Source organism: Parambassis ranga, chromosome 9 (assembly GCF_900634625.1).
Source record: "Parambassis ranga chromosome 9, fParRan2.1, whole genome shotgun sequence".
Lineage (NCBI taxonomy): Eukaryota > Metazoa > Chordata > Actinopteri > Ambassidae > Parambassis > Parambassis ranga.
Genome location: NC_041030.1, coordinates 7,025,141 through 7,033,272, shown reverse-complemented (window position 1 = coordinate 7,033,272; position 8,132 = coordinate 7,025,141).

Here is an 8,132-nt window from a genome sequence, read left to right as displayed (position 1 = left end):
AGCTAAATGAATTAAAATCACCAAAATCCTTTTCCGTTTAGTGTGATTTAAATGAACTTTTTGGCAGGCTTCAATGTGTATTCCTTACTTCAAAAATCATCTGCTGAAAAAGTTGTATTTATATAGTGCTTTTTTCCTACCTACTCAAAGGTACTGAGCAACTTAGGGTTAAGCATCTTTCCCAGGGACACAGCCAGGGTGGGATCAAACCACCAACCTTGAAGTTAGTGGACAAACTCTCTTACCACCTGAGCCATGCCACTTTAAAGCTTTTAAAGATCCTGAACTTGTTGTGTTTTCTCTTTGGGTTTATTGATCCAAGTGGGTTAAGATAAAACTTGACTGGTTGGATGAAAAATATGTCAGGCACTGTCTATCAAGTGCTACCTTAACCCAGTACATTGCAGTTTTCTATGATGACTTTACAGTTAGTTTCATTGAACAAGCCATTAAGGTGTCAAGCTATTTGGGTGATGTATTATACATTGGATAGTAAACCTCAATAATCCAAGTATTATCCTTATTTATGACGTACTATGCACTTATGCACTCTCTGTAAGAACTGTGGTAAATGTAGTCTAAGTTTTACTCAAGATTTCTGGGAAAACACAAGTTACTGAGAAAAAATGCTCATGCATACATACCTTGTCCCCTTTAAATCCAATATAACCTTCTTGTCCAGAACACCCCTACAAAAAACAAAAAATGCCACTGAATGCACATATACAGCTTATTGGCAAAACCTGACAGGCTTGCTGTCTGGCATCATCCACAGTGTGATGATCCTTAAAAGAAAATGTTACTGTGGTCACTGTGGTCTCCCCTTACTTCATTAATGCAATGTGTTTTGAAAGCAAATTGTCTACCCTGTAATTTTACAAGTTGAATAAAACCCAGTGTGAGTCAATTTCTCTGGGTTGATGCAACCACATAGGCTCCACTTCCAGCTACAACACACACCCATTAAAAGTGAGGTAATTTAAGAAATTACATAAGATGCTCTGGGGAAAATGTGTTTAACCTATACTGCTGATATTTTGGGACATCTTATGACTATATGACTATATCTGCTCTAGAAGTTTCCAAATGTTTTCTTAAGCAGTGGATTTAACTGTAACAAGCAGTGTCTTCCTTGTGAGATAAATCTCTGAGAGCTCTTTCTCAGTTACTGTATGATGATCATAAAAAGCGTTCACTTTACTTTGTGTGTTTATGTACTTTAATAAACAAATATCTGGACTTGCAATGGTTTAGAAACAAAACTACAAAAAAATGAGGGATTCAGAACTCGTCAAATTAATTACACCTGAGGATACTTACACTTCTTCCTTGTGGTCCCATTGGACCAGAAGAGCCTTTGTGGATCCGATAGAGTTTCTGGTCTGATCCAATAATAATGTTTCCTGATCCAGAAGCAGGTACAGATGACAGCGTCGCCATATGCTCCAAACTAGAATGCCGAACATGCTCATGGTTTCTGAAGGGAAGGTACTGGCTGTTTGTGCCCCTGTGTCCCTTTGAAGCAACCGATGGAATCATGTTCTCGTTCATGAGTATTGTGTCATTGTCTGACTTCACCTCAGAAGTTTGGGTCAGTGAAACAGGTGAGGTAAAGTTGACTACACTATTTAAATCAGAATCCGCTGCACTTTTTTTGGTGATTTCTTTATCTGGATATAATCCAACTCTGTGATCCTGATGCCTGGAGTCTGGAGGGTTTGTCTTTAACGAGGGATGCTGAGAAGAGACAGACAAACTGCAGTCACATGACTGTGTGTTCAACAATGTGAAAAACATGCAAAGCAAAACAAGCCTCAGCAGCAAATGCGATATAAAGGTTGTAATTCACTTTTCTGTATAATTATTATAATCAACAGACCTCTTGTGCAAAGCTTGTGTCACATTAGTTAAAAAAATATCTTTAAAAATCTAATTTTTACAGACGCTAAGCCATCCTCACACATTTTTTTTGCTGTGCCATTATATCAAGATCACAATTTAATTATTTCATTATCGTGAGATAACAATGCTCATAGTCTTATCTTGAGCAGAACTCGCCTGCCTTGTAAAGGAGGACAAGATGAGGTAGACAGGACAGAAGAGAATTTAGAATATATGTGTATACAGCAACAAACTTACATTACAAGCTTATATGCATGACCAACATAAAACAGAAATCAAGAATTTATCAGCTTCAAAACCTTTGAAGCATGTCCCAAAGCTGGTGCTGATAAGACTTCAAAGACACCTGATACAAAAATGAGAAAATAGTGACGCTCTGGCATGAATACATGGAAGAATACAGAGGTGGCAGAGGCAGAAATTTCTTTTTTTCCCCCCCATCAGCACACAACGGCCCTTTATTCTGGACAGGCTACCATTGTTGCTGCAACTCTCCCAGCCAGCAGACACTTGATCGCTCTGCACCTGAGCCTATTTGTCAAGCTAATCTTCCCCACACTGCTCATCAGTATTGCTCTAAAAAGCAAAGCAAAGCAGATCCACCACACATCGAGAAATACATACAGTGTTTCTTTTAAAATGCCCACAGTAACAGAATGTTACTTCAATTTTTACTTTAGAATGTTACATTTCAGTCAACTGCAAGCCATAAACATAAAGATACACAAAAATGTGTGGTCATCCATCCATCCTCCATCTATCTGTCCATCCATCCCACTACAAGGTGGGGACAGGTTCCAGATGTGTGGTCATGTTATATAATATAGTCCTGTATGACACATCACTCCCATTAACATTTACTGTGATACTAATAAGGAAAAGACATTATATACATTTACATTATTATAGGGAGAGTTTTGCAGCCAGGACAATAAAAAAGTTTCCAGCAATACAAATTCAGCCATGAGTGTGGCCTGGTTGCTCTGTGCTCTGATCAACAATCTGCCATGGAGCTGAACATGTGGCTGTGAGTTCAGCACACTGTACTAAAGTCCTTTGATCTCTGCAGCTGGGTGTGGACACATGCATATGTATTATATCTAATTCAATCACAGTAAGGGACAAATCTGGCTCAGCTACATATGCTCTGCAAGCTGAGACAACTGACAACAACCCACTTTGTAACAACATATTTAACAACAAAAGTACCTATGTTTCAGCCTGGTAAGCTGCATGATAGACTGACACATCATCACTTTCTGGGTTATTTCAATAACTCAAACAGGGTCAGGTTGCCTACCCCTGCTTGGGGTGAATGAATGTGAAAAATAGTCATCCACTGCAGACCAGAAACTAAACAGTTAGATGGTAAAACTGTATAGATATGGACAAGTACAATAACACCAAACAAATCATTTTTAAGTGGATAATTTATGTCATCCTTACTCTTAACCTAAAATAAAAATACAATGTTTACTGGCTTTATTGTAGACTGAATGTAACTAAGTACTAAGCTAATTTACATTAACAGGAGCTTACTTGCACGTGCTGTTCTGTAAAAATCGTCTGGTTTGATATAGACCTACACAATAATATTAGTATTTGTGTGGGCCAGCTATGACCATTGTTGCAAAGTTAGAGAAGTGACAGTACCAACATTATTCTATTCTCTGTGGTAATTTTAATAAGTTAGCAAGCTATCTCATTCAACAACAATATGATATTGTCTATAAACTGTAACCAGCTAAAGGGTTTAGTTTAGCTTTGTTTAGCTTAGCTTAGCTTAGCTTAGTTTAGTTTGGTAGGTTTAACTCTACTATGTCTGCCCAAAGACAGAGAGCATAACATAGCTCAATATCACAGATTAAAACAATAATAGAACCTCGTGTGTAACGAAATAACTCACATTTTTAGAGTGTGCACCAGCTTTCAAAACACAAACACTGACATAAGACATATGAACCTTGAAAAGCTTTAGTATGACTCAAAACTATTTGTGTGGGTGGATGTCATTTTTTATGTTTTTTTGTCTGCCAAAGGATCAATTACTGGCATATTGCAAATATTGGCTAGATACATACTGTAATTACTACATGTCTGAAATGAGTAAGTGTGGTCTATGCAACACATAAAGAGAGGTTTAATTTAAGCTACCCTTCCATTCAGACCCTGTTATCAGCTGGCCCCTAACAGAGTGCCATCTGTGTCCAATGCATGAGTGTTGAGCTCTGACAGAGAGCTATTATAAAGTTAAGCAATGTATCTGCAGGTGAGGAAATGAACAGTACAGCTGGGCAAACACATTCCATCATCTGGAGCTATACATAATGAGCAGAATTTTTTTGCAGAAACACCACCACTTTAAGGATTTTGCTGAAGGACATATGTGGAAGGAGTTTGCACAGCCCAGAGGGAGGTCAGCAGGGAAGGTCAGGAGGCATTAGTAGAGTCTGAGGTCTGTAAGATGCCTTCACATTGTTGTTTTGCTTGGTCTAAGTATCCCCAGCACTCTGGCTCACATGTTCATGCTCTGTGCACACAGTTTCAGATCATCTGAAATGATCTGATCACAGGCTCAAGAAGGCTTATATCTCCCCATATGTGCTGGCAGAGATCGATGTGTTTCATATGGATCGATTTATACAGGTCTTTATTAATAATACTGGCTGCAGTATCAAAGAACTGGGAGAACAGCTAGATTAACTCCATGGCAACAAAATGTTGCATACATCTGAAACATGATCGAGTCCAACAATCAGATGGAAAGGATGCTGTGTTTACATTTTTTCATTCATACATTCTAGCTACACTTCTGTCCATATCTTTACAGTACATACCACATCTGTCTGTTGTCCATCCACAGCCAGACCCATGTGGAGAGTGTTCTGTAGCCAAAGGCAGCCCAGCATGCAGGTTAACATAATCCACATGTCTGCAGCATGTCCTCACTCACTTGCAGCTGTGCTGGAGTTCAGAGCCCATATGCAGTTCAGAGCAGTTCGGTCCTGACAGAGCAGGAGCTGCAGGCTTTTCCCCTCCTCTAGTTGTCCCTCGGAGACACACCCAGGACTCTGCTGCCCTACACACCACACTACCAGACTACCACACCCTAAACTAAATCAGCCCTGAGGAGGAGGGATGCTTATCTGCTGTACTGCTGCTGTCACATCAAAGCCTTGTTACATGCCATTATCTTTATACAGCTGTGGAATTTTAACATCTTTACTGGCATTTTTCCATCCATGTTAAAATCAAATCGTCTATGACTCACTGCACCATCAGAGGGTGCAGAGATACAGCTGGAGAGAGAGGGAAGCAGAGGCCATCAAAGTGTTTATTAAAAACATCACGCCATACCAATCAGATCAGGCCTAGAATCGAGTATTCAACACAACCATGTATAATACACTAAACATACCATTTCACCGTTTAAAAATTAATGGAAAAAAATATTCAATAACATAAGATTTTATTTATAATATATATTATATAAATGTCCATATTTATCTTGATTAGTATGTCCAGACTTATTTATTTATGTAATTCAGCTAATAATGATTTGTTTTCTAAACTTAACAAAGTACATTTTATACATAATCAACAACGTGTAAATGATCTTAAACAGTGAGACAAAACTAACGTAAGCAGCAAGTGACAACAAGCGTAAAAATTGTAACAACGACAACTGAGAATTAAACCTACATCTTCTGAGGCAAACTATCACTGACCAGAAAAAGTACTTAGTGTGTTAATAACCTTTGGGATGCTAAACTAACATCATCAGGACCCTGAACATGCGTCCAACATCTGACGTGCTGGAAGAAAGGGTTCAACCAGAATAGAAAGTGTCATCAGACACAAATACAAGACACACACAACCATGAATGAAGCCATTAAATCTACAGGATCATTGTCAACAGTAGCAAGTCCCATATATGACATGTGGTCCATATTACAGGACAAGGTTGGGATGTGATTTCTCATGGACGGGTAAGATTGAACATAAAAAGGACAGCCTGGCTCAGTGGCTGCTTATATCAGATTATATGCATTGGTAATGTGGTAGTAGTGTTTCTTGTCTCACATGCTCTGTATTCAGCTGAAGCTGCTTCTACGGAATTACAGGCCACAGAGTATGATCTGAGTTCTAATTGGGCTGAGATGATAGATATGTGCTGCCAATAGAAAAGAGCAAGGACATCTGGGACATGGTACAAGGCCCAACCAAAAACCCACAAAAGCACAATCCCTCTGCCAAGCTGTGAGGAGCAGCCAAGCTCAGATGTTTTGCTTCTGTCTATGACTGCATGCTAACAGATTTACACTGTAGTTATTGTGGGTATTTTATCTTTCTGCTCTGCATTTCTTTTGCTACTGTCCTCTCACTTGATACCTGCACTGACTGATGACTGCCGTAGCTTAAAATGTATTCCAGGTCTGAGCTGACAGTAGGCACATTGCCTGGGGTCACAGTGACAATAACGCGAAAAGATGACTGTCAGAATGTCAGAAACATGGTGCTATTTGACAGAAAGAATGCCATCATTTTCCCCACTTTATATAAAAAATATACTCCTATGTAAAAGAACCTCAAAATACCTAATAAAACAAATTTTGTGAGCAGCCAGGATGGACTGTACAGGTATTTAAACTGAGGCAAAGTTCAGATATCCATTGCCATTGATTCTGGCAGAAATTTACACTACTCAAAAATGAGAATGTCCTGTCTGTCTGTTCCCGCTGCATAACTTTCCTTTCTACAATTGTCCAATGCAGGGCAATGGCACTTTAAGTATTTTAAGTAATAGTAAAAAAATTTTTTTGCAGAATGTGAAAAATCAGTCTGGATGGGATCTAAATGATTGACATGAAACAAATATGTACAAATACTGAATCCATCTTCTTTCGCCACCCCTTTCACTACTTCTTATGATCTCTCGGGTATATGCTGAGGGTGGAAAAGTTGAGCAGGATGTGAAAGAGCTAAGGGCTGTAAAATGCTGCATCTAGAGGGCTGATGTCTGACACGATTTGCCTCAACGCGCAGTGAACAGAGCCATTATGACCTCGAAGCTAAGAGTCACACTGCTGCCCACCATCCAACACATCACAGAGTTCAAATAGGTGTCGCTGAGGGCCGAAGTTTATCTTACAACAAAGAAGATACATTCATAAATAATCATATGTATAAAATACTGTATCAAAAAGTCAACACAATGATTAAGGTCAATTTGTTTCTACTTAAAACTGTTGTGCCAAATTCTTAAACCTTTGTTGATCTGAAAGTTCTGGACTCATCATCCTCAGACAGCTTTGAGCTGACAACCATCTGTCACACTCTGACTGACCTATGAAGAGTCAGGGTGGAGCCCAGGGGCGCTAGCGCAAGTCTGAACAGTGTAAAAGTACAAATCAACATCCCAGACACTGATAAAGACCACTACAGAGAGGTCATGCACTCCAGGCTTTGTGCGGCAGTTTGTGGAAGTTGTTTTGCTTTTAAGGGCAACATGTGCACTAGGTGCATTTGAGTTCTGCTTAAATGCAGAACATGCACATAGTATTATTTTTCAGCATACACATCTTTAGAGTGTATACCTGATTTGATGAACCCACTGTGTTTCAAACAGAGTACATCTGTGTAAGCAGATCTTTAATCATCTGCTTTCTCCAGGCAGACTTCCCTAACCCACAGAACCATCTGAACCACTGACCTTTCAGGCTCCCACCACCCTGAAAAGAACATCTTCTGTTGAGCAGGGAAAGTTGGCGAACATCATTTCAGGGTGGATAGTGGCAGTACTGAGGATGCAGCTAGAGGAAGTAGTAATGAATGAACACAGGGCCAAACCATAAACCTCCCAGAGAGGACATTTATCAGAGCCAACACATCCTTCAGCATTTGCATGTGTGCAATATACATGAAACACACTGTTTCCATGCTGCTAATGAAATACTGCACTGCCCCATTGGGAAATATAAAGTCAAAGCTTTACACAGGCAAACTACAAATCAGTAAAATATGTTCTACTTCAATTATAGGTAACTTCCCAGAACACACTTCAGGCCTATGTCCTTACACAGTATGTCCTTACTGTGTTAGAACCATTATGCAGATGCCTGTATTAATAGATGTATTACAAGCACATGACATGAACTGCTCCACTGCCCTCACATGAGCCATAACTCTAACTGTGTAACAGCATTCAAACATAAACCAGTGTCTAAGC